The sequence below is a fragment of the Hypanus sabinus genome, chromosome 11 (assembly GCF_030144855.1).
Source record: "Hypanus sabinus isolate sHypSab1 chromosome 11, sHypSab1.hap1, whole genome shotgun sequence".
Lineage (NCBI taxonomy): Eukaryota > Metazoa > Chordata > Chondrichthyes > Myliobatiformes > Dasyatidae > Hypanus > Hypanus sabinus.
The window spans coordinates 53167887-53193341 of NC_082716.1; the positions used below are offsets into that span (position 1 = coordinate 53167887).

Here is a 25455-nt window from a genome sequence, read left to right on the forward strand (position 1 = left end):
AAATTGTCTGCGTGAATGATTAGTTTGATTAGAATGATTAGTGCAGATCATGTCCTTTCTTGCAGGTCTTGCTATTACTTGGTGGGTAGAGGGTGCTGATGCTTTTTTTGTGTAAGTGTGTGGGGTGGGGAGTATCATTGCTTTGCTGCTGCTTGTACGTGGGAGGGGGGAGTGGGGGCCTTTGACATTCCAATGTTTTTACTGTCATTCATTTTTTGGGGCACTCTTCTATTTTCTCAGATGTCTGTGAAGAACAAGAATTTCAGGAAGTGTATTGCATACATTTCTTTGTTATTAAATGGACTTACTAAACTATTGACTCTAGTTCAATTCTGCTGCCGTCTGGTTCTCCACATGACCAGTTGGGTTTTCTTCTATTATTCCAAAGATATATGAGGTAGTAGGTTAAATGACCACACATGTAATTGGGCAGCGCAGGCTTGTTAGAATACAAATAAATAAAACATAGGAGGAAGTCCAGATTTTCATCACTGGCAAGTCAAAGCATGTCCTATGCATGCAAAATTCATGTCAAAAATCAGATACAGTAACATTCATAAACCTTGATATTCATTCAGGATGGAGTGGTTAACAGGCAGACTTGCTCTCATTTGATTCAATAAACACACTCTCCATTGTGACAGGAGGGATCCACAAGATACCTACTACAAGTTGGCAAGTGTACATGTAAACAACATTTCTGGAGGATTTATCAACAAGGTGGTAAGAAATGAAATGCTTAGGGGACTCTTCCACATCTGAATGCCAATCAGACTCCACTTGGCACAGCAATACATAAAGAAAGATTAGAAGAGATGATCAAAAGATTGGAGAAAGAACCAGATTACACAGAATATGTTATTGTTTCAAAAGAATAGACATGAAAGAAAAGCAAAAGGTCAAGAAGGGATTTCCATAATTTGGAGCCTTTACAATTGATATGGAGCGAACATTGGTGAGCTGATTAAATTTGGGGATGATCATGCAGCCAGAAATATAGTAGAAGATAACAGAAGGCCTGGTGAATTGTAACACTGGGAAATCAAAGCGTTCTGATGACACAGTATTGCCTTCCATCATTGTCATTAAAACATTCCCTACTTGACATTGTCATGGGAACATTATCACCACAAGACTGCAGCAATTTATTTTCAAAGGGCAATTAATAAAAGAAGAAAATTATTTATTTTATTTAGCTTCAGCTTTTAAAAGGAAAGAACAATTAGTTTACAGTTACTTGTCCCACTACACTCTGGTAGCCAAATCCATGGAACTCAGAACAACATTGCATTAATTCACCAAAGTTACTTGCCCTGCAACCTTGGTCATTAACAGAAAGGGGAATATTAATGTTATGTTTAATGGCTTCTCTGTAATGTTCGCTGCTGAGGTAACGGTTTCTCTGTAGCAGCAATGTTTGGATTATGGCTAGGAAATAACGAGGTTTGGTATGCAGTGGTTAGCCAATGAGGAAACGTTGTTCTTTCTCCTGTGTCTGGGAGCCAGGTTTTCGTGGTCTTTTGTTGAGGAGATGAAGAAGGAAGACACATGTGGAGAAAGCTGGTAGAACACCGGACGGAGTGGACTGGGATCTGAGGGTCCAAAGGTCATTGACGTTTGGAGGAGATCGATGGTGGAAGGATGACTACTGAGTGAGCTCGATTTGACTTTGACTTGGGCCCTTTTTTTTGTTTTGCTTACTTTCAATACAAACCCTATATTTAGATTACTCTATCATTTAATTGTATATGGTGTACTGTCTGATATTTTGCACTGTGGGTTTGTAATTGGGGGTACATTACACAGCATCCACACAAACATTATTACCCAGTCTGGCGGGGCCGAAGGCTGATCCCCTAGATGAACACGAACTGGGCGAGACCAAGGGTCACATGTGGAAACATATACACTTCTCAGTTTCCACTTAGAATATATAATACACTGATTTGGGCATATTTTGTTCCTTTGTACATATTGATGATTAATTTTATTAACTTTTTTGTAAAGTTCAATGTGCATTTTTATTAGAGGTGAGTCAAGCATTAGATTCTGCTTCCTGTCTGATGAACATTAATTTCCTGCAGAGTGAAATGGCCTTTGTTTTCTGTTGAAGGATTTGGGACTTTGCTACTCAGTAGATTTGATTTTGGCAGATGTTTCAGTTTAATTTCCTAGTTTGTATTTTGAGGAATGAAGGGGTTTGACAATTTTGTAAATGAATGAGATGGTTATAAATGCTCATTTGGAAAAGACATAGTAATAACATTTTGAAACAATGAGCAATTAAATTTAATACCTAGTGATCTGCTAAATCCATCTGACATGTAATTAAGTGTGGGGGATGGTGCTGAATGCCATTGTCATGGTAAGTTCCTTAACTTTTGCTTTTTAAATCATAGTTTTCTTTAGTGCTTAAGTTCTTCCATGTTCGATTTTAACTCAATATTGTAATTCCACATATTTCCCAGCTCTGAAATTCAGGTACTTTGGAGAACATTCTAAACCTGAAGGGCGAGTGGGGCAGGTGGGAAGTAAAACATCTGAAAGAATTAAAGTGTGTTCACAGTCTATTTCTAAAAAAATTCTTAGAAAAACTTTTGGCTGATGCAAATCACTGCTGACTAGAGTTTTATATTAGCATATGATAATTAAGCGATATTCAAATGATTTGTGAAGAAAATTTGTTATAACACCTCCAGTTTTGGTTTCCAGGACTTGAGAAATTTGTCTATGAAATGAAACCAAGAACTGAAAGGAAGCTTGCAGGTTTAAAATGTGGATTGTCCAGTGTAGACAAAGGCATAGTCTTAGTCATTTCACTCTGTTCTCCACAGATTTCATACATTTGATTTCTGAGATTTTCTGTCCTATTCACTCTAACTGTAGGTCTCTAAAACCTATGTTTTATTGCACTTTTGCATGAGCAAACTCATTTTGTAGGGATGAATGACAGCATATCAGAACTAATGGGCAGGAACTCAAAGTGCTTTAATTGAAATGTCTATATTCACAAAAGCTTTCAGCAATATCCCCTTTCAGACCATCATTTCTATCAACCTGCCTGAGATCAATAGTGCTTTGTAAGGCTGTGGGTTAAAATGTGGATTTTCTTCCTCGGAGCAATGAAGAAATTGGGCATAAATTAATGGTTAGTTTTGCCAAGCCCAATTTGACTAAGCTGAACTTGAGTAATTGTAAACATAAACAACTGAGTAAATAATTGTAGTCAGCATAATGGAACACAATCATTATTTCAGCTGATGAAAGATATTCTTTAAGATCTGTTGCCATTTTTTGATGCAGCCAAAAATGGGATTATCACAGAATTAAGCCTTTAAGATAGGAACGTTGAGTGAGCCATTTACAAATTACCTGATTTAAATGCACACAAAATGAAAACAATAAATCCAGGCCTTTAGACCAAATGGCAGATGGCACGTGGAAATAAATAAAACTGCAAATGTTGGAATTGAAGCAAAAATGGAAATACTGTAAGAATGCAGGCAGTCAGGTAACATCCTCTTTCCATAGATGTTGCTTGAATTGACCAGATGAGTTCTTCAGCATTTCTGCTTTTGTTTCGAATAAATGGTGTTTGTTTGAAGGAGTAGTAATCAGACAGCATTAAAGTAAATCAAACATTTTCTTAATAACCAACAACTTTTCAAAATTGCCTTCTGATGCCTGTACAACTAAATAAGTTTGAAGACATGTACATAGACAGGAAAGGCTAGAGGGATAAGGAACAAACATGGGCAAATAGGACTAACGGATGGGAATTTTGGTTGGCATAGACCAGGTGGGCTGAAAATATACTGTTTTATTCTATGACTCCATACATGGAATGAGCTGTCAAGGGAAAGTGATTGAGGCAGATACATAACAACACTTAAAAGACATTTGGATAACTGTATGGATTGAGGTGGGGGGTGTGTTTAGAGGAATATGGACCTAGCACAGGCAAATGGGACAGATTTGCTGAGCACCATGGTTGTCATAGGTAAGAAGAATGAAGTGCCTATCTCCATGATGTAATTGTGACTCTAATTAGGGAGATATGAAAGGATCAGCCCCTTCAAAATGCTAAAAAGGAGAGAGGAGGACAGATGTCAGGTAATAGAACTTCAATGAAAGTGCTAGAGACTGAAAACTGAACTCTAGCCTGAAGAAGTGTGGCTGAGAGCAGTGTGGGAAATGAAAAAGCCTGGTCAATGACTTCATTATAGACACTGGAGGGAAAGCATCGGCTAAGGGAAAAGGAAGGAATCTCAGAAGTACCTGTATGTAAAGTCCTGGCATTTGCAGTTTTTTTTTGATTTTCAGTTACTGTTAAGCATCTTCTGCCTTGCTCAGCTCTGACTTTTTGCATTAGCTCTTTAAATAATCAAATTGAAATCACACTGTGAGAGTACACATCAAGCTCAGAAACTTGAAACCCAGAAGGAAAAATGTAATGAATCAATCAAGTTTAAGATCAGTTAAGTTTACTCCTGGGTTTTTCAAATGCACTTTGCCCAAAATAGCTGAGGTATTTCAAACTGGAGGCAGTAAGATGAAGAGGTAGTGAAAGCAAAAATGCAAAGTGCAGAACTAAGAAATGAGATATGAAGAAGAGAATGTCCTTGGGGAATCACAACCTCTTGCTGTAGACCTACTGTAAATAGGCAATATCTGAATCTGGCAGGTACAAGCAAATTCAAAAATGCATCTTGGCAAGTAATATGCAGAGTAGACTGAAGTGCATGAAGAGAATGTTGAATATTTGTTATAATACAAATACAAGTGACAGAACTTCTTAAAGAAATATGAGGCAGTGGTGAAATTATAAACAGAAAATGTTATAGGTGATCATATTATGAGATTCAGAATTGTTGGATTTGCCTCAGAAAAAAATTAAAACTTGTAAAGGTTTGGTCTCATTGGCTCCGGATACCCCATGCATTTCTGCATCAACTCTACCAAGTCTCATTAGAATGTGATGAAAGGCTACTCCATGAAGTTATTTCACTTTTTGTGTCTTCATGTACAACTATTAAAGAGTTCTGAGGATCTTCTTGTCTTCCTAGAAGCTTCTCTGCCAGCAGGAGTCATCTAGAGCCTGCTTCTTCTATGAATCAGTAAGGATATAACATGTTTTCCAAGAGACTTTGAGCAGAATCTTGATATATTTTCTCTGTCATCCCCAAATCTCTTGTGACAGAATTCAAAGAAGACTGACAAGTGAGACAAATTTTTCTGGAAATGCTGGAATTCACGAGTGAAAAGGACCCTGGCAATTGTGGGATAACTTAGCGCGGACTGAAATGCTTAAGCGTACAGAGGATGTGCTGGAGCTTTTGAAAGGTATTAAGTTAGATAAGTCACCAAGACTGGATGAGATACACCCCAGACTACTGTGGGAAGCGCAGGAGGAGACTGCTGAGTCTTTGGCATGATCTTTGCATCATCAATTGGGATGGGAGAAGTACCAGAGGATTGAAAGGTTGCAAATGTTGTTCCCTTGTTCAAGAAAGGGAGTAGAGATAACCCAGGAAATTATAGACCAGTGAGTCTGACCTCAGTGGTGGGCAAGTCCTGAGAGACAAGATTTATAGGCATTTGGAGAGACATAATCTAATTAGAGATAGTCAACATGAATTTGTCAAGGGCAAGTTGTGCCTTACGAGCCTGATTGAATACTTTGTGGATGTAACAAAACACATCAATGAAGATAGAACAGTGGATGTAGTGTATATGGATTTCAGTAAATCATTTGATAAGGTTCCCCATGCAAGGCTCATTCAGAAAGTAAAATTTCTTTACTTTGCGCAGGTTGACAGTGTTGTTAAGAAAACATATGCTGTGATGGCCTTCATTAACTGTGGAATTGAGTCCAAGAACCGTGAGGTAATGTTACAGCTATATAAGACCTTAGTTAGAACCCCACTTGGAGTACTGTGTTTAGTTCTGACCATTGCACTACAGGAAGGATGTGGATATTATAGGGAGAGAGCAGAGGAGAGTGTCACAAGGAAAGTGTAATGTGAGTATTATTAAAAGTAAGTTAATACTAATCGGGAAGCTGTTGGTAGCAAGAGGCGGGATCTGGGGTTGGTGGGGTCTTTACTTCCGCTCTTTTTACTCCCAGTATGCATTGTATATAGTTCCTCCATCCATTCCGCATGAGGTACCTGGAAGCCTCTGTATTGTAAATATAATTTGCCGTTCCAGATAAAGATGCTCTTTTGGCCATCAAGTTGTCGAGTGGTCTTTTTGTAAATTAGAAGTTACCACATATTTTTGGTGACGAGGTAAACTAGTTTTGTGGATGGGTCAGCCCCGTTTTCGATCAGGAGCTGTGAGCGGGTGAGGAGCCTCGTGGTCGGATGGCTGCGTTTGGAACGGTTGGTGAGTTCGACGAGCAAATCAAGGAGTGGCCGGAGTACGAGGAAAGGTTGGGCCACTTTTTCTGTGCAAATGGAATTACTGAGGAGGCTAAGAAGCACTCAATTCTCCCGAGTGTGTGTGGGGCAAGGACGTACAAGCCGATATGGAACTTAGCTACGCCGCGGAAACCGGGAGAAATTCCATACGACGAAATAGTCAAGCTTGTGGGGAACCACCACAATCTGAAGCCTTCGGTGATAGTCCAGCGGTTCAAGTTTCACAGCCATGTCCAGAAGCCAGGTCAGTCTGTGGGCGATTTTGTGGCCGAGCTTTAACAGCTATTGGAGCATTGCGATTTCGGAGCCGTGTTGGATGATATGCTCCGTGATAGATTAGTATGCGGTATTAATAATGACGCCGTACAATGCCGCTTGTTGGGGGGACCCCACCTTTGACTTTCAAGACAGCCCAGAGATTGCTCAAGGCATGGAGTTGGCTGCTGATAATGCCAAGGATTTACAGAAAGGATATGGGGGGTCGCAGTCGGCGGCAGTGCCCCAAGTCAGGAGGGAGACTGGTAGACAGGAAAAGTGGGTGGAATGTTTTCGGTGTGGAGGAACGCACAATGCAAATGTTTGTAAATTCAAAGGTACTGTCTGTCATGCTGTGGCAGAAAGGGACATTTGGTTAAAAAGTGCAGGAGCATAAAGGGTGAGGTTAAGCCTGGGCAGAGGAAAACTCAACAGACTCAGGCAGCCACACACCACCGAGGAGAAGCAGACGGAGAGGCAGCGTGTGCCTACAACATGTTTGGGGTGGAAACGGATGAGGGACCACCTGAACCATATTATGCCACAGTCACTGTCAAGGGAAAGGACATTAAGTTCGAGATTGATTCAGGGGCTACTGCATCGGCCATTAGTGAAGAGACCTACAGGAGGACACGGGGATCCAACCTGCCTCCCATCAGACCATCTAAGTTCCAACTCAGGACCTATACGGGGCAGCCCGTACCTCATTTAGGGGTGTTATATGTGGATATGTTGGCCGGGGGCCAGAAGGCTGAAACCAGGCTGGTGAAAGCTAAGGGCAGTGGGCCCAGTCTTTTGGGCCGCGATTGGCTTCGCAAAATCCGGCTCAACTGGCCTGAATTTAAATATGCACACATGACGGAAGAGCGTGAAGTGCAGGGTGCAGGTGAAGTCGCCGATGGCAATGTGAGTGACAGACATAGTCCGGACACGTTTGAGAGCGAGCTCGCAGCGCAGTTTGCGGCTCTTCAGCCTATTACCGGAGGAACTGATGTTACCCCCTCGGCACTGAAAGCCAGCATGCCACTTCTAGTACGGCGAGGCAGTGACCCAGCTCTTGTACCACCTGCCCAGTTACAGCAAGGTGCATCTCAACCTGATGATCCCGCTAACAGGAACCTGCATGTGAAGCCAATGGTAACAGTAGCAAACAGGGCACCCACAGATGATGTAAGAACCGAGCCTCCAGGACCACCAGACAAGCATTCAGAAAGCACTCTGAGTGATTTGACAAAGAAAGTAGAATTTTCTGGAGGCAGTGGCCCCCTGGGAATCCATGTGGTGCCTTTTAACTCTACGCTGAGTGGAAGGTTCCTTGGCCTGAGTATTCATGGTATTGAAGAGAACATCTGTTCAAGAAAAGAGAGCCTGCTCCAGGAGAATGAATGTATCATCAAAATCAATGACGGTGATTTAACAGACTAGACCTTTGTTCAAGCACAAGAGGTTTTCCAAAACGCATTGTGACTTCCTGCTGTTGAATTCCAGATAGTTCCAAGTTATAACAAGGAACTCTATGAAAAATTTGCAATTGGGTCTATTCTGAGCCATGGTCATGATGATGGTTTAAAAACCAAAGTTCCTTCTTCAGTGTGTTCCAAGCCAGGTGGCAAACCTGCAGATGCCTTTTGTCCCAATATTGCTGAGAATAGCTTGCCACTGATTTCAAAGAAGCTCAGTAGTCCAAAAGAAGCTGGAGCAGGACAATCCACTGTCATGTAGATTGTCCTTGTACATTCAACCGTATGATGATGATTAAACATGAACTTGATCTGGCTCCACTGCCTATCTTGACTTGGCTGCAGTTTGGCTTCTGATGAAGTATAGAAGACTGCAGAAAGCTAGTACAGGTTATCCACACAGTACTTCTGGATGAATATGGTTGCAAATAATTCAGTCTTATCACTAGTTTCTGTATATTGTTGAGACTTCTCCCATTTATTGTTTTGCTGTCCATGGCCATTCAAAACTAAATATGCCAGATTTACTACTAGAGTTCCTTTGAAGTTGAACTGCACTAACAGTAATGAAGGATTACTGGGCAACTTTCACGGCTCTGCCAGGACAGATCCCTACTTAGGTGGTACAGCCAGTGATGCCGATAACAACTGTAATAGGTAACCACAAGCTTGTTTGTAAAGAGAACTTTAAATTTTCTGTATTTTCCAGTCCACTTGTTCTTTTATCTTTTCAGTAACGCTGTAACATCTTTCTGAGCTCAATGATTTACCACAGTTCATGATGTGTCAGCCTGCCATATCATGTAATGAACTCTCTAGGTTCAGCATTCAGAAGATGCTGTGAAATATTCAATTTGCATTGGCGTGAGGAGACCAGTAGCAAGAGTTCACATCAGTTTTCAGTAATAATAAAATGATTCATACATGGCTTTGAGTTATTAGTTCTAAATGTGTAATGCTATGGACAGGTGAGGTGGTACTAGAGTATAGTTATCACTTATGGCTCTTATGAGAAGAGAGATAATGTTATTATGCAATGCATGTAATTGTCTTGATTACATTGTCCTGCCAAAATTATTTGTTGATTTCATTGTCTTCTAATTTAAAAGGGGTGGGTGACTTTTCACAGTTTCCAGTCTCAGCAAGAAAGAAATCATCCATTGGAGCACCTTTATTCTGTCTGTAGCAAGTAGGTTTTCTCAGTGGCTGCCCATTTAATTCTACTTCCCATTCTTTTTTCCAATATTGAGGTCAATGGCCTCCTCTGCTGCCACAATGAGGCCACTCTCAGCTTCCAGTGATAACATCTCATATTCCATCAGAGTAGTCTCCAAGCTGATGGCATGAATCATTTTCTCTCAATTTCTCTCACTTTGGTAATTTCTGCTCTCTCTTTTTTCATTTCCCATTCTTGCTCCCTTCTTACCCCTTCTCTTGGCCTCACCTAACGATCACCTCCTGCTGATGTCCTTCCTCATTCTCTTTTTCCCTTCTTCTACTCTCCTCTCCCACCCATCCACCTTCCCCCTCACCTGGCTTCACCTATCACCTGCTAGCTTGTATTCCTTCCCCTCCCTCTACCTTCTTATTCTGATTTCTTCCCCCTTCCCACCCAGTCCTGCTTATCCTCTCCATAGATGCTGCCTGACCTGCTTAGTTCCTCCAGCATCTTGTGTGTGTTATTCTGGATTTCCAGCATCTGGAGAATCTCCTGTGTTTATCATGTGGCAGTAGGTGTTCAATGAGGTAACTGAAGAGGAGATACACACTGAATTACTGTGTAACTGAATTTGTGTAACTCAGGCTGTTGTATGGGTTGGCACCATTTGTATTTTTGGGAATATCATAATGAAAATTATGGCACAGATCTGTCCTTATCGACTATGGCACAGGGACCAGGAAGACCAATCTCACTTGCAACAAGAGAAATTATTCCCCTGGATTCATGTGTCTGAGCTACTGAAAGGTGAAATCAACCAGGGATTTAATTTGTTTATGAAGACACAAGAGGCTGCTCCATTTAATCATTTCTGGGTCTATCACAGGTTTGTACATGAATTTGTCGGGTGAAAGTCAGGTCAGGTTTGTTGAACCTTGGCTTTATTAACTCAGTCAGATTAGGGAAATGAGCACATAAGTGTAATTAATTCAAACTTCCAACTTTATGGTATCAATTTCATTGTATCATTGCAAACATCCATGTAAGTTATGACAGACAGACATATTTTATTGATCCCGAGGGAAATTGGGTTTTGTTACAGTCACACCAACTACACTATTCTTGGTTGGTGCAACAGTCACAACACTGCATCCAACAGTCACACACTGCATCCAGCACATAAAGCACACATAATTATGTTAGCCGAGATATGTACAGTTACAAAAAAAATAAAAAATTATTAGTCTAAGTCATGTTTCTGAGTGTGATGGCCTGTATATTGATGGTGCATTGATGTTTCCCTGGATCCACGTTTCTGCAAGAACAAGCCCGCAAGCTGTTTTTTATATCACACAGTACAGCCACAGATAACTGCAAACCAGGTTGTCTTCCATCGTGTGAGTAACAACAGGAAAGGGCAGTCACCAACACAGTATGGAATACACAGCCAGCTCTGGTGTCCCCCTCCCTGGAGGCCACAACAGGTGACCCCGAGGCTTGAGGGCCTGGCCCGCACCACAACCGAGGCAACGCAGCTCCTCCACCATTGGTGTTGCCAATAAACTAATGAATCGGATTTGCGGTATTCTATATTACCAGTGTCCAATAGCAACTTGCGATCACAACAAAGATGTCCAAGACAATCACCTTCACTATCCATTGGATAGCAGACCATCTCTGTGCACCTTCTCCCCTGGGAGGCCAAAGCATGCTTCAACACAGAGTGCAACAAGCCCAGATCCACCGCTCTCAAGCAACTCACTTGTGGGGTACATCTGTAGTTCTTGATTTTCTTGGAAATCAGCAGTATCTTGCAATCATGAAAAACATGTAAAGGATGAACAATTAAACTTTTGGTTGGACCCTGAAAGGCCACAGTATCTAAGCACCTCACCATTTTCCTTGAATCAGGCCATGTCAAACCAATTATAGCCAATTCAAGTTGAATTCAGGTTATTTCAGAGGTTAATTTATTATCAAAGTATGTATCCATATACAACTCTGAGATTCTTCTTCTCCAGATACTGTAGCCACAAAACCAAGAAAAGCCATGAATTGTCAGTTCAGAGAGAAACAACAAACCCACCACCCTCTGCACAAAAAAGGATGGTCTTCAACCCCCAAACCTGAGGGCGTGAAGAACAGATTTGAAGCTCTGACAGTGGAGAACACACCAAGCTGGCTGAAGTTTAAAAAGACAGTGATGGATGTATCTAATAAAGAGATACTGAAAAAGAGAAAAGAGAAGTAAAATGGATGACAGGTGAAATTCTGGATCTAATGAAAGAAAGACAGAAAGTCACATCAAAGAACAGGGACAGATTTAAAACATTGAACAAAGAAATCAAGTGAAAGTGTAGGATTTGAAAGAATAATGGATAAATGGAGAATGCGAAGAGATAGAGAAGCTGAAGAGTTCTGGTGCGATGCAAAAGGAAGTGGGGATGCTCACTAGTGCTAATTCTTGTACATCTAGCGAGTGTTTGAAGTTAAAAGATGGATCGATGCTCATGGAGAAAGCAGATATACTGGCTAGATGGTCTGAATACATAGCTGACTTGTTTGAAGATACGAGAGGAGGAAGGCCAATAATTACAAAGAACATGGACGGCCCACTGATTACAAAATTAGAAATTAAAGCAGCAATGGGGAAAAATAAAAAAGAATAAGGCATTAAGACCAGATGGGATTGTTATGTAAATTATTTAAGCACTGGAAGATGTTGGGATTGAAAGGTCGACAGTTTGCTGAATGAAATACATGATAGCAGAGAAATTTCTGAGGAAATAAGCAACCTAGGATTTATTGAAATACCGATAAAACTTAAGAGCAATTGAGTATGAGTTACACCTCACAGTTAGTTTGATGAGTCATGTTGTGAGAGTCGTGCTATGAATCATGATGAGAGCAAGAGAAATATGAAACTGGAGATTGTGCAAGAGAGGTGCAACTTCATTGAAGAGAGTGGAATCTGAAATGAAAACTTCATCCTTAGAATGATTTGTGTGCAACCTATCGAGTCCCAGAAAGACCTATAACTATGTTTCATTGATTATACCAAAGCTTTTGATAAAGTGAGACATGCTTATAAAAATCCTTCAGCACTTGGATATTGATGGGAAATATATTAGAACAATCAGAAATTTGTACTTGGAACAAAGAGCAGAAGTAAGATTTGAATATGAGACATGTGATTTTGTCCAGATTTAGAGAGGAGTCAGACAGGATTGTATTCTCTCACCTGATCTATTCAACTTTAATGGTGAGAAGATTCTAAAAGAAATTAGCAGTATTCCAAGCATGATCATTGCATATAATTTGAACAATTTACAATACACAGATAACACTGTGCTGATAGCTACTTTGAGAGAGAAGTTCCAAGAAATATTAGATGAAGTCGTCAAAGAAAGTGCAAAGATAAGATTGACCATCAACTTGCAAGAAGACTGAACGTATGGCTGTCACAAAGAAGAAAGTGTACAGAAATACAAACTGAAAATGGGCAACAAAATAATTAAACAAACTTGGAGGTTCAATTACTTAGGAATCATGATAAAATCTGACCACAGGGCTGATGTTGAAATTAAAAGGAAGATTGGGATTGCTAAATGCATGTTTGAGTGTTTGAGTAAGATACTAAAGAATAATATAATTTCTATGACTACAAAATTCAGTCTTGCAGTATTCATTCCACATGAACATATGGAAGCGAACAATGGACAATATCAAAGCAAAATGAGGGAAGACTCAAAGCTGCAGGAATGTGATTTTTGAGAAGAATGATGAGAATATCGTGGAAGGACAGAGTAACAAATAAGGAAGTGTTGTGAAAAGCCGGAATTAGAAGAAAGCTGATGTCATCAATCAGGAAACAGCAGCTGGAATTTCTGGGACATTTACTGAGGATAGAGAAGCTTAAACATGTTGTAGTGATGGGAACAACTGATGGAAGAAACAGTTCTGGTTGGCAGTGCATGATATTCTTGAGTTACATCAAGGGATGGGCAGGCAAAAGTTCTGAGGAGCTTATTGGAACTTCTCAGATTAAATCCAGATGGAAGATCATGATCGCCCACGTCATACAACACGGCACATAAAGACGATGATGATAAATTGGTTTGTTGTTGTTTAACGACAGTCGTTAATCATTTAGAATTCCTTATGTGTTTTTCTCAAGTGACTCATTCTTTGTAATGCATTCTCCTGGTACCTTCTGCTTAAGCTGGTTAAGTTTATTTTGATTGGCTCAGGGATTCCACGTTACTTGAATTATTTAAGGGGATGCCCAATTAGCACTAATTTCAGAGTCCTAGTTTTGAAAATGTTACCTTTTACGTTGTCACTCAGTCGAGCCGCCAATGTTTTGTTGAGATTCTTATGAATGGACTGGTCACCATTTCTACATCAGAGCCTGTCTCTCCTCCACACTTGGGTTCTAATTTGCCAGTGCACATTGCAACAGAAGGACCAAGTACAAAAACTGGGCCAAGTAAAGGACCCAGTGGAGGTTGAATAGTGGCATTTTAACATTGGTTGACTTTAGGTGAGAATTTCATTTATTCTCAAGTGCATGTTCCAAATTTTCTTGACAATGTTCCGAGGTTCTCTGTTCCAGGTTCTGAGTCCACATCCTGAGCTTCTCTAGTCTCTGAGTTTCTCCAGTCTTTATTCTGATTGGTTCAACTTGTAAGTACCTGGGTTCCCAGCTCAAGTGTCCGGTGTCTTTGATCTGCAAAACAATTGAGCACTTCAAACCAGCTTAATGATAAAGTTAATTTAATTTAACATTCAGATTGATAGTGTAAGTTTTGGAAAAGTAAAACACTGTGAGCCACATCCTTCCCTAGGCTTTGAGCTTATTTCCTGTTTTCAAGATTTCAAGGCCTTTTCCAGGGCAATCAACCCGGCCTAAGTGCTGAGGTTATTAAGCTTGTCAAGGTCTATTCAAGGTTCCCAAGTAATTTTCTTCGATGTTTCCAAGGTTATTTCAATGTTCTTCCCATCTCAAGGACTCCCAAGCCTCCCTCTTTGGGCTCCACTTGAGGCTCCCCTCAAGTTTCCCCTTGAGGTTCAATGGTCTCATTTGAGGGCTCCCTCAAGTTTCCCCTTGAGGTTCAATGGTCTCATTTGAGGGCTCCCTCAAAGTTCCCTAGTCTTGTTCAAGTTTCCCCACAATGTCCGATAGCCTCACTCAAGATTCCCTGGTCTTGTTCCCTCTTAGGGCCCCCTCAAGGTTCTCTGGACTCGATTTCTTTGATGAAGTGACAGAAATTGATGAAGGTGGAGTAGTGAATGTGATGTATATGGATTTTAGTAAGGCATTTGACAAGACTCCCCATAGAAGGTGCATTCAGAAAGATAGGAGGCATGGCATCTAGGGAAACCTGGCTAAGCAGATTCAGAATTGGATTACCCCTAGAAGGAAGAATGTAGTAGTAGATGGAATATATTTTAACCATATAACAACTACAGCATGGAAACAGGCCACCTTGGCCTTTCTAGTCCATGCCGAGCACTTACTCCCACCTAGTCCCACTGGCCCGCACTCAGCCCATAACCCTCCATTCCTTTCCTGTCCATATACCTATCCAAATTTACTTTAAATGACAATACCGAACCTGCCTCTACCACTTCTACTGGAAGCTCGTTCCACACAGCTGCCACTCTCTGAGTAAAGAAATTCCCCCTCGTGTTACCCTTAAACTTTTGCCCCCTAACTCTCAACTCATGTCCTCTTGTTTGAATCTCCCCTACTCTCAATGGAAAAAGCCTATCCCTGTCAATTCTATCTATCCCCCTCATAATTTTAAATACCTCTATCAAGTTCCCCCTCAACCTTCTATGCTCCAATGAATAAAGACCTAACTTGTTCAACCTTTCCCTGTAACTTAGGTGCTGAAACCCAGGTAACATTCTAGTAAATCTTCTCTGTACTCTCTCTATTTTGTTGACGTGTTTCCTATAATTTGGTGACCAGAACTGTACACAATACTCCATATTTGGCCTTACCAATGCCTTGTATAATTTTAGCATTACATCCCAACTCCTATACTCAAAGCTCTGATTTATAAAGGCCAGCATACCAAAAGCTTTCTTCACCACCCTATCCACATGAGATTCCACCTTTAGGGAACTATGCACCATTCTTCCTAGATCACTCTGTTCTACTGCATTCCTCAATGCCCTACCATTTATCATGTATGTCCTATTTGGATTATTCCTACCAAAATGTAGCACCTCACACTTATCAGCATTAAACTACATCTGCCATCATTCAACCCACTCTTCTAACTGGCCTAAATCTCTCTGCAAGCTTTGAAAACCTACTTCATTATCCACAATACCACCTATCTTAGTATCATCTGCATACTTACCAATCCAATTTACCACCCCATCATCCAGATCATTAATGTATATGACAAAAAGCACTGGACCCAGTACAGATCCCTGAGACACACCACTAGTCACCGGCCTCCAACCTGACAAACAGTTATCCACCACTTTTCTCTGGCATCTCCCATCCAGCCACTGTTGAATTCATTTCACTACTCCAATATTAATACCTAACAATTAAAACTTCCTAACTAACCTTCCGTGCGGAACCTTGTCAATGGCCTTACTGAAGTCCATATAGACAACATCCATTGCTTTACCCTCATCAACTTTGCTTGTAACCTCTTCAAAAAATTCAAGAAGATTTGTCAAACATGACCTTCCATGCACAAATCCATGCTGACTATTCCTAATCAGACCCTGTCTATCCAGATAATTATACATACCATCTCTAAGAACACTTTCCATTAATTTACCCATCACTGACGTCAAACTGACAGGCCTATAATTGCTAGGTTTACTCTTAGAACCCTTTTTAAACAATGGAACCACATTAGCAATATGCAAATCCTCCTGTACCATCCCCATTTCTAATGACATTTGAAATATTTCTGTCAGAGCCCCTGCTATTTCTACACTAACTTCCCTCAAGGTCCTAGGGAATATCCTGTCAGGACCTGGAGATTTATCCACTTTTATATTCCTTAAAAGCGCCAGTACGTCCTCCTCTTTAATCATCATAGTTTCCATAACTTCCCTATTCTGCCCGGAGGGTGGTGATTAGTGGTGTCCTGAAGGGTTCTGGTCTGGGGCATCTGTTTATTGGGATTTTTATAAATGAGGGAGTGGAATGTAAGTTTGCAGATGCCACAAAGGTTGGAGGTTAGTTGGATAGTGCAGAAGGTTGTAGGTTATAACAGGACATTGATGGGATGCATAGCTGGACTGATACTGTAAGTAGCAGCTGGAGTTCACTCTGGAAAAGAGTGAAGTGATACACTTTGGTAAGTGGAATATGAAGGCAAAGCACAGGGTTAACAGCAGGATTCTTAGAAGTTTGGAGAAACAGAGGGATCTTGGCATCCATACCCATAGATTCCTCAAGGTTGCTATACAAGTTGATAGGGTGGTTAAGAAGGTCTTTGGTGTGTTGGACTTCATTAGTTGGGGCACTGTTCAAGAACTGCAAGGGAGTGTTTGAGTCCTACAAAACTCTGGTTAGACCATTCCTGGAGTGTGATGTTCAGCTTTGGTTGCTTCATTATGGGAAGGGTGTGGGAGCTTTACAGAGGTTGTAGAGGAGATTTGCCTGGATTAGACAGCATGTCATGAGGATACGTCAAATGAGCTAGGGCATTTCTCTTTGAGGTGAAGGAGGATGAGGGGTAATTTGAAAAAGTTGAGCAAGTTGATATGAGGCATAAATAGAGTGGTCAGTCAGGAACTTTTTTCCAGAGATGGAAATGGCTAATACAAGAGGGCATAATTTTAAGGTGGGTGGAGGAAAATATCAGGGGGATGTCACAGTAAGCCTTTTTTTTAACACAGTGTGGTGGTTGTGTGGAACTTGGTGTCTCGGGTGGTGATAGAGGCAGATATGTCAGGGATAGTTAAGAGACACTTAGGTAAGCATACAGATGAAAGAAAGAGGAGGGCTATGGGGAGGGAGGGGTTAGATTGATCTTGGAGTAGGTTAAAAGGTTGGTAGGAAATTGTGGTCTGTACTGTGCTGTACCACTCTCAGTTCTATGATCTATGTATTAATACACCCAGTGGGTTTTTCCGATCCCCTATCTATGCTTCCTGGTTTTGCAGCCTTCAGATTTTTCGTATGATGCTTAGATGAGAATTCTGACTTTGGTATTGTCATGACAATTTCCTGAACTTGGATTCAGTGCCCGTTTATGAAAGAGGGGAGGGAACATTCAGGAGAAAATATTGCCAATATTATAACAAAAGCAATCACTTTTTCTAAGCTAGATCTCATTAACTATAGTTAATTCTAATCACACAAACCTGTTATGGCAATTCTTGTAATTTATTGAACAGTAGCGGTCCATGACTCTGAAGCGTATTGCTTTCTCCTGTTTTGCTTAACAAAGCACCATGCTGTTCCAAGTGATACACGAAGAGAATAAAGGAATGGAAAGCACAAAGGAAATATTCAGATAGAATCTTCAAGTGCAGAGCATGGCCATTCAACCCATTGTGTTTGTGCCGGCTCTTTGAAAGATAAAAGAAAATTCATGAGGCTTTGAGAAGGTTTAATAGTAAAAAGGAAAGCAACAAACTAAGAATGTAATTGTTCAATAGCTTATCTTTTATATCTGCTTGTTGAAACTCCCCAGGAAGAAGTGAGTTTATGCTGAAGAAAAGAACCTGTCAATAGAAATAATTTAAATCTGAGATAACCATATTGTTTTCAAAAAAAATCATGAATTGTTCGTCAATCCTTTTATGAAACAATTTGAAAATCAAAAAGCTCAGTTTAACAAAATACGACCAATAATATTGAACAAGCAAGATAAAAGTAGCAGCAATATGCTTAGGATTTTTACATATTAATGCACCGGTTTTAACCTGTATAAAGGAGGTTTTCCAAAATGTAGTCATTTTGAATTCTTTCAGATTCTTGTAGGGGAGTGACTGAGACTGCTAAAATCTAGAAAGAAAGGGGACTTTAATACTGGTCAAAGCTTGCTGTTGCTAGGCAACAAGCTGTTTTTGGGAAGTGTTTATTTTCTTTTCTGTATTTCCAAATCTTTCTCCATTCGATAGTCAGAAATGTCTTACCACCTCATTTATATTCTCCGCTGCTTAGTACATTCAGAAATTAATTATCCAGTTCTATGTATGATATATAATATAGCAGAGGTGTTCGGAATTGCTAGCCAAGGAATTGAAGTGCCAAATTGCTCAAGTGACAGTGGAAATTTTATGCTAATTAGGGTGAGGAATGTCACTGATGAAAAATGGGACTCCTCCCTTATTTTTTCATGCTCGGTGTCAGTAAATAGTGCAGGTCGGGAACTGCACAGGTTAGCTGAAGCTAAAAAATGCCCTGACTGAATATTTCAAAACATCTTTTTCTGTTATTTCCAAAAGTGCCTTTTTTTTTTCTCTTGGTGGGTTTTATGTTATTCAGCTGGTGCTCATTGGTAGTGTAACCAAGCATAATGTTTCCACAGTGGTGTTAATTAGGAATATGTTAGCATCAAGTTCTATTACCAGTACAATGAACAGATGGAGTCTTGACCTGCTAAGAACAGGATTCTAATCGAGTATAATGTAGAGCTATCCTGGGATCAGGAAGTGGCTGTCTCAGTAAAACCAGCTGGTCTCATCACTACCAGCGAAAGGAGGTTTGATAGTTGAAACAGTGTGCTATCTGCCTATCAGTGTTGACTTATAGGTGGTGTCACAGCATTGTGTTTTCAAGCCCTGTCCAATGATGAGTGTATATCACATTCAGTTAAGTGCTGACAAAGATTACGTTTCTCTTCAGAAGCAACTGAGTCCCAGTCTGGCCTCCCACATCAAAAATGGAGTTAGCCATTCAGCTATCTCTGCCCCCCCAACCTGCTTCCTGTAAGGATGCCACCTCTTTTTCTCAATTTCTCCATCTTAGACTTATTTATACTCAAGATGAGGGTTTTTTTTTGCTCTTGAGCTTCTCAAATATCCTCCTTCTGGAAGCCTGTTCTTCACTTTGCCATAGATGATGGAGCCCTCGCATGTAATACTTGCTTTTACTGTATATCAGCTCTTGTTCCTTTCCATCCATCTCTACCCTGGCACCTGTCTTGGAAAGTGGGTGAATTGTTCAACTAAACAGGCTTCAAGGTAATAACCAATTAAATAGCTCCATTGATGTGACCTGGAGTCTAAGATTAAATGTCCGCTTCAAATTCTTGACTGAGCAATCAGTAATATTTAGTTGTCTATTTCAACTGCAGATAAAAGTCTATCAGGCATGTGCCTACTAGAAAAGAAAACCAGGATTATTATTAATCTCTGCCACTTCTGCTTTTCTGCAATTTCTGATGTGACGATTCAGAGAAATAGAAAAACTCGCAAAGTGTTAGGCTGGTGACATAAAATTATGTGGGACATTGGAAGAAATGGATCATTTTGGATGATGACACAAGTATATTACATCCTCAATGTAATATACTGTCTTACAGTAGTTGATTAGTTATCACAGATTTTAATTGAGTCCTGTTGACTTGATACATTGAACTTTTCCGACCAGCACAGGGCGCCAGAGAGTGTCAGGCCTCAGCACTCTGATGCACCTGAATGTCACTGATTTGTTTTAACTGGAGTTTGTTAAGTGACTGGCTTAGCCGTTAAGTTTTCCTTCTGCTTTTTATGGCGCTTGTTTTTTGAAAGAATGTTTTCCATGCATTCTGTTTTCAGTTTATTGAGCTTTGATTTTTATTCACAAAGGTTTCCCATGCTATATGCACTATTTAATTTTGTTACAACTAGTGTTCATCACTTGAGTCTTGAATTTGGGTTCCAAGTGAACAAGTGTCTGTGTACTCTAGACATCTTGAGTAAATACACTTGGAGTCATTTGTTATTCTTAGGTTCTTCCAATAAATCCTCACTGTTACATTCTACCTTCAAATGTTGAGTTTACTCTGCACCTGGGTTCATTTGTCTGAAGATTTTGTTCCACTGGATTTTTGATTTAATTGAAACGGTGAGAATAGTCTCAAATACAGATTTACACAATGCTCATTTTTGATCTACTTTGATATGCTTCATAAATAAGTGTCCATTTTGTTCTCTAAGGAATATGTTTTCAAACTAACTTTATTTTTTTCTCCTCATTGAGAGTACCTCTGCAGTGCTCTAGATCTAGTTAACCACTGGTTAATTCCAAGTATGCAATTAGACTGAAGACTGTCATTATGCCAAAATTAATTACTTCTCTTGACATCCTGAATCTGAAGCAAAACTGAGTGCAATCTGTAAGAACAATTAGCCTTAAATCTAATATCAGATGGGGATGAAGCTTTCCACTTTCAATGCAACCTATATTGTACTTATGAAGATTATTATCTTAAGTGCTGAATTACAGGCAGATTAGTTCTTTGGCCTCATGTTCCCCAGTTGAGCGGAAATGCTTAAGCTTAGCTTTCTTCGGATATTGCAGCTGGTACAGGTAGAAAGATTTCATCTCATCAAACCAAATTTTCACCTAGATCTCATTGTAAATTAATTGGCTCTTAATTTGCTTAACTGCATTTCTCTTCACAGCTGGGAATCTTCATATAAAAAAGAAAATAAAACTGTGAGATTTTTATCTCTAAACTGGAAATATATATCATTTGCTTAATATACCGATAATCCTTTAATGCAACTTGGATTCTTGTGGTGTTGGGATTATCACTTGCAAAAGATGTTCCTGCAATTTGTATTTTAAATCCAACTGTGAAGTAGGACCTGTAAGCAGAATCACCAAATATTGCTGGAGCTTAGAACCATGGGGAGTAAGATTTGGAACAGATCTCAGACTGCTCTACCAATCAAAAAGCTCATGGTTGATCCACCACCTCACGTTCACATTCTTGATCAATGATAAAAATAAGATAATAAGGAATAGGAATAGGGCTTATTCATTTCACATTTCACATTTCTACTTCCTCAGGAGTCTGTGGAGATTCTGCAAGTCATCAAAAACCTTGGCAAACTTTTATAGGTCTGTGGTGAAAAGTTTGCTGACTGGTTGCATTATAGCCTGGAGTAGGAACACCAATGCCTCTGAGTGGAAAACACTACAAAAGGTAGTGGTTTTGGCGAGTACATCACGGGTAAAGCCTTCCCAACCGTTGAGCAATCTACATGAAACAGAAAAACAGCATCCATCATCAAAGATCCTCACCACCCAAGCAAGTGTCTTTACTCGATGCTCCCATCAGGTAGAAGGTACAAGTGCCGCAGGTCTCGCACCACCATGTTCAAGAACAGTTGCTATCCCTCAACCATCAGGCTCTTGAACAAAAGGAGATACCTACACTCATTCTACTGATGGAATTGATGGCTTTGTGGCAAAGTTTGCAGATGATACGAAGATAGGTGGAGGGGTAGGTAGTGCTGAGGAAGCGATGTGATTGCAACAGGACTTAGACAAATTGGAAGAATGGGCAAAAAAGTGTCAGATGGAATAGAGTGTCGGGGGAATGTATGATAATGCATTTGATAAAAGGAACGTTAGTGCAGACTATTATCTAAAAGGGGCGAAAGTTGAAGCATCAGAGCTGCAGAAGAACTTAGGAGTCTTTGTGCAAGCCTCCCAGAAAGTTAATTTACAGGGTGAGTCTTTGGTCAAGAAGGTAAATGCAATGTTGGCATTTATTTCAAGGGGAGTAGACACATAAGATCAAGGAGATAATGCTGAGCCTTTATAAGACACTAGTCAGGCTGCACCTGAAGAATTGTGAACAGTTTTGGGCCCCATATCTCAAAAAAGGATGTGAAGTCATTGGAAAGAGTCTGGAGGATGATTCTGTGAATAAAGGGGTTAACATATGAGGAGTGCTTGACAGCTTTCTGCCTGTACTCACTAGAATTTAGAAGAATTCAGGGGGATCTAATTGAAACCTACTGAATGTTGAAAGGTCTAGATAGAATGGATGTGGAGAGGATGTTTCCTATGGTGAGGGTATCCAGAACTAGAGGGCACAGCATTAAAATTGAGGAGTGACCTTTTAGGACAGAGATAAGGAGAAATTTTTTTAGCTAGAGAGTAGTGAATCTGTGGAATGCTCTGCCACAGACTGCGGTACAGGCCAAGTCCATGAGTATATTTAAGGCAGAAGTTGATAGTTTCCTGATTGATGTAGTGATAAGACAAGTATATGGGGTTGAGTGGGATCCAGGATCAGCCATGATGGAATGGTGGAGCAGACTCGAGGGGCTGAATGGCCTAATTCTGCTCCTATGTCTATGTCTTATGGTCTGTTTCTGGTGTTCCCACAACCGATGGTTTCACTTTAAGGACTCTTTAGCTTGTTATTTCATGTTCGTTATTTGTTTATGTTTGCATATATATTTTTGTTGTCCATTGATCCTGTTTACTCTTCTATAGTTTACAAAGTATGCCAGTAAAACAAATCTCAGAGTTGTATGTGGTGACACATATGTACTCTAATAATAAATTTTACATTGAACTTTGAACTTCAAGCTGTCTGTTCCCCATGAGTTGATATTCCTCTATAATCCAAGTATATCTCCTGCTTCCCTTGGATGCGAGCCATGCCCACACTAAACAAAGTGAGTATGCATAGACTCTAATTAAAGAATTCCAAAGCATATTAGGATAAGCTGAGATACCTTCACAAAGGGTCAGATCGTGCTTAATCCAATCTGTAATTACATTTAGGTCTCTCATTGCTGTATCTGCTCTAGTGTCTTGATTTTCCATAGACCTCACTGAAAATGAAGTTTCATTGAAGCACCTGCCCCAGATCTAGAGTCTGTCATGATAAGAACTGGCTACTACTGGAGAATGTTTCCCCTCTGGACTATTCACCAAGAGACTTGAATTTCTTTCCAATAATTGGCTATTTACACTTAAAACAACAGATTTTCTTCAACAACATTCATAAAATGCTGAAGTAACTCAACAAGTCAGGCAGCATCTATGGAAATGAGAAAACAGTCAGCGTTTCAGACCAAGACCCTTCTTCAGGACTAGAACAAAAAGGTGGGGGAATGGAATGAGGATAGCATGAAGGTGATAGGTGAAGTCAGGTGGGTAGGATTGGTAAAGGGTTACAGAGGAAGGAATCTGATATGAGAGGAAAGTGGACCATAGGAGAAAGGGGGTCCAAGGGGACACAGGTGGAGGTAATAGGCAGGTGGAAAGAGGTAAAGGGCCAGTATGGGGGATAGAAAAAGAGGGGAGGGTAAGGGATTGTTTTTCAGAAGGAGAAATCGATATTTATGCCATTAGGTTGAGCCTATGCAGATGAAATATAAGGTGTTGCTCCTGCACCAGGAGGGTGGCCTCATTGTGGTACAAAAGGAGGCCATGGACTGATAAGTCGGAACAAGAATGGGAATCAGAATGAAAATGCTTGGCCATAGGGAAGTTCTGCTCTGGAGGTGCTCAACAAAGCAGTCCCCCAATTAACAATGTAGAGGAGGCCATATCAGGAGACAATTAACGACCCCAACATATTCCCAGGTGAAACATTGCCTCACCTGGAAGAGTTGTTTGGGCCCCTGAGAGAGAGGTGAGAGGGAGGTGAATTGGCAGGTGTAGTACTTTGGCTGCTTGCAGGGATAATTGCCGGGAGGAAGATTAGTGGGGTTGGACAAGCGGATCACTGTTGCAATGGGCGGCTGGAGTGACTGGAGGTGGACCCAAGTCACACAAGACACACAGGCATGCAGACTTGACATGGAGATGGTCTTGGACTAGACTTGGATTCAGAGATGGACTTGGACTTGACTTGGAACTCGGAACCTGGACCTGGACTGAACTTGGACTCAGAGCCTGGACCTGGACTGAACTTGGACTCGGAGCCTGGAACTGGACTGAACTTGGACTCGGAGCCTGGAACTGGAACATGGAGATGACAACATCAAACAAAGACAGAGAATTCATATCTTGGCTTGGAGGAGTGGCAAATGGCCAGCAATCATCAGCTAGACATGAAGAGACAGAATTCGCAACTCGAAATAGCAGCAAACGGCTGGACCTACTCAGCTGGGAATGAGACGACTAAACCAACCAAAGACTGACAATATGAATCTTGACATGGAGTAGCTGATGAAGTGGCAAACAGCCAGCAATCACTTAGCTGGAAACGAAGAGACAGAATTCCCAACTCAGAGTAGTGGCAAATGGCTGGACCTACTCAGCTGGAAATGAGATCACAGACACTAAACAATGACAGTCCATTTGTATCTAGACACAGAGAAGCTCACGGAGACGGTCCCTTATTTTTGGTGGCTCGGAGTGGCAACAATTGGTCAGCAAACCTCAGCTGAACGTAAAAATGACAGAATTCGCATCTTAACTCAGAGTAACAGCAAAATGGCCAACAACTCAGCTGGACATGAAAACGACTGAAGTCACTAAGAGGCCACAGGCACCAGAACAACTTAAGAGTCCACGATTCTTGGCTGCCCCAGCACAAGCATAGCTGTACTGGCTATGGTGACAAACCAGCAGTGAGTGGCCGTAAGCCGGAGTTTTTATGCTGCTGCTTCGAATGAGGATCAGGTGCCCTAATCAAGGGCCCCGATGGAACACGAGGAAAAGGAAATTAATTGAAATGAGTAGTTAACGGACCAGACCATGACAATCACAGAGGGAGTGAGTCCTGTGGAAAGTGGAGTGGGGGGGGGGCAGGGGAGAGAAAGTAGAGAAATGCTTAGTGGTAAGATTTTCTCCAGGCTCATTTTTAAGCCTGAGAGTGGGGCATTTCTGGAAAGCCTAGCTGTAGCCTGGTCTCAGGCCTGATTATTTGGGTTGATTATCAGCATTCAGTTTCCTGTGACAGCTTGCTTAGGTAAATAGGGTTTTGAGAAAGTGGAGATGCTGTGGAGATGGTGGAATTCTCATGAACTTATGGTCTTACAGCTCTAAAAGAACAACTGAGGGGAATGAAATTAATTACAACCATCACAGATCCCTGAGAGCTGCTGGCCAAATTCACATTCATGTCCACTCATCCTTATCCTGTGTCCTCAAAGAAGCCTGAAAGAAGGTTTAAACTTCTCTGTTTATATTAGATGGTACCAGAAATATTACTTGCTTTAAGCAGCAGTCTGACTCTGAACATAGCCTGTCACAACATGTTAG

General features: G+C 40.7%; 1 long non-coding RNA gene across 2 annotated transcripts in view; it reads left to right on the forward strand.

Moving 5' to 3' along the window:
* The window catches only part of LOC132401585 (uncharacterized), a 198090-nt gene that overhangs the window by 18742 nt on the left and 153893 nt on the right, over positions 1 to 25455 (forward strand). For both annotated transcript variants that reach the window (XR_009514627.1, XR_009514626.1), the window contains exon 2: positions 1507 to 1652. This is a non-coding gene — a long non-coding RNA (uncharacterized LOC132401585). The remainder of the gene's footprint in view (positions 1 to 1506; positions 1653 to 25455) is intronic.